The 2,500-nt window shown below is 28.7% G+C and overlaps 1 protein-coding gene across 6 annotated transcripts in view; it reads right to left on the bottom strand.

Moving 5' to 3' along the window:
- Positions 1–2,500, bottom strand: part of LOC106869356 (LIM and SH3 domain protein Lasp) — a 153,910-nt gene that overhangs the window by 14,470 nt on the left and 136,940 nt on the right. The gene's annotated exons all lie outside the window — the stretch shown is intronic.

Raw genomic sequence — 2,500 nt, 5'->3', positions numbered from 1 at the left:
CAAGGTTACTACACTATAACTACCAGTGGACAACTTTTAGGGTAAAACTAACAATTACTACCAAGTGCTCAACATTGATTAAATGTTCATCTTATGCACAAAAAAAAAAAAAAAAAAAATCTTGAAATTTGGCTTGACATGATTTTGGCCTGACTACAGTCAAATATCTTCACAGCAAAATTCAACAGCTCAATACTATCCATTTTAAAGGTGAATTAATTAAACAATTCCTTCAAAATGTCACAAAATATAGTTCACTTAAAATCTTGATGAATAACAAACAATGAACAGAAAGATTGGCAGACTATTCCACTACTTCCAGATAATGGACAGGTCTGGAAGTCTAGTTTAAGAAACTTATTGAATAGACAAAGAAAAAAACACCATCATATAAATATACAAACAAAAACTGGCCACAACACAAACTGCTCATGCCATGTCTAGCATCAAATAACTTCACTGAAATTATACTAAGCCATGGTAAAATAAAATATATAAAGCCAGGCCATACAACATTTCTATACAGGGGTCTGGTTAGGCTAAAATTAGCTTACAATATTGAACAGCACACCTGAATTGCACAATAACAAACTGGAAAACAGCCTGCTCAATGATAACAACTAAACTGAACCAGAATATTCAATAAAACATTGAAGAGATTAGAAATAAAAGAGGTATTCAATCTTTCATTGAATTAGAATATGCTATAATGATAGCTACAGTTCAGGTTTGACTTCACTTGCAAGAGAGTACAGAGTAAGGGACACAATGAAACAACATAAACACAGACAGCACACACATGTATATGGACATATATAAATATATATTTCGCATATATATATACTGAATGGACAACAATAAAAATAGACTTACTGTGAAGTATGCTATTGATAATAACATTTACAATAACTGGTCAATGAATAACTAATAAAAGGATCGAGAATGTCCTTATGAACATCTACTTTTATAGAATTTTTCTATGACAACAACTAAAACAAAATATGTATTTTACAAACAGCAGATTAATAGTTAATTTATTTGGATTAGTTTGTACAAAAATTTATCAAAACTGTTATTCTCCAATTAGCAGATTCTGCTTGTGATTATAAAAGGTTTCAGTGGACAAATATTCATAATTAGGCTAAAGAAAAATTATGACAAAACAAGCATGCAAACACATACAAGACAACACATTATAAGATTTAAAAAGAAACAACTCAAGTTCAGCTTTACAAATGGTGTGTGTGTGTGTGTGTGTGTGTGTGTGTGTGTGTGTGTGTGCAAACAGAAAGAGAAAGGAAGAGAGAGAACTACTATCATCGATTTAATATATTTGGATAATAAAACCAGTTTTCAAACTAGTTTATGTCTATATGACAGCCCACTCTATGCATTTGGCATTTCATTTCTATGCATATATAATTGATAACATTTTAATAATGCTCATTAATAAACAGCTTCAACAAAATAACAATATGGCTGCTATATTACTGTCAAACAGTATCCTTCAAATGACACTTGGAGAAATATCAGAGTTAACATCTTGAACTCATTAAATATATTAATATATATAATATTAAAACTGTTGCACATGTAAAAACAATATTTGAAAGAATTAAAAAAAAAACATTTCAAAATAATCAATATTCAAAACAATGAAAAACAGAAGTAAATTTTGTTATAGAGAATGTACTGTTAGTATAATTAGAAGAAATTGAGATGATAATCACATTAATTAAGAATAATCAAAAGAAACCAATCTTTAATCAACATCTACAATTTGTGCATGTATATGTGTGTGTGTGTGTATGAGAGCAATCTATTGTATTTCTCTAAAAAGAAAAAAAAAATTTACTTTTTTTCCCCTAGTAATATGAACTTAATATTAGATTTCATATAAAAGAGAAGTAAAATAAAAATGATACATAGGGAAGAACAGTCACGAACCTGTAGATCTAACTGGGTAGCACAAGAAAAAAAAAAATGAAAAAAACATAGTAAATGGTAAAAATAAAAAGCATTCAAAATCAAATATATATATATATATTATTTTATCATGTGTGTATATATTGCACACAAACACATACACACACACATTCTGAAAATGAAAGTAAATTCATTAAGAGCTAAAAACAAACATGATTATTTGAACTGCTACCAAACATCAGAAACATTAGAGAGCAACAACAGCTAATGAACGGAGGGAAATCTAGAAAACTAATGGGTTATTTAATTTCTCTAATTATCTAACATCTATTTCTATTTCACTTGAAAGCAGTTGAATGAACAATAGCATCAGCAGCAACAAATATTGGGGGGAGAGGGGCAGATACTTGAGTCAACTAAGGTTTTTACATACAGAATATATATGTATGAATGAATGAATGTATGTATGTATACATGTGACCATGTTTATTACACAAAAATCTATTGGGCATACCACTAGTGAAATATTAACACCAACTAATTCAACACAATTTCTTTTTTTTTTTTTTTTTTT

This window comes from Octopus bimaculoides, chromosome 6, assembly GCF_001194135.2.
Source record: "Octopus bimaculoides isolate UCB-OBI-ISO-001 chromosome 6, ASM119413v2, whole genome shotgun sequence".
Taxonomy (NCBI): Eukaryota; Metazoa; Mollusca; class Cephalopoda; order Octopoda; family Octopodidae; genus Octopus; species Octopus bimaculoides.
The sequence above is the reverse complement of the archived record's forward strand: the minus strand, read 5'-3'. Positions and strand labels throughout refer to the sequence as shown.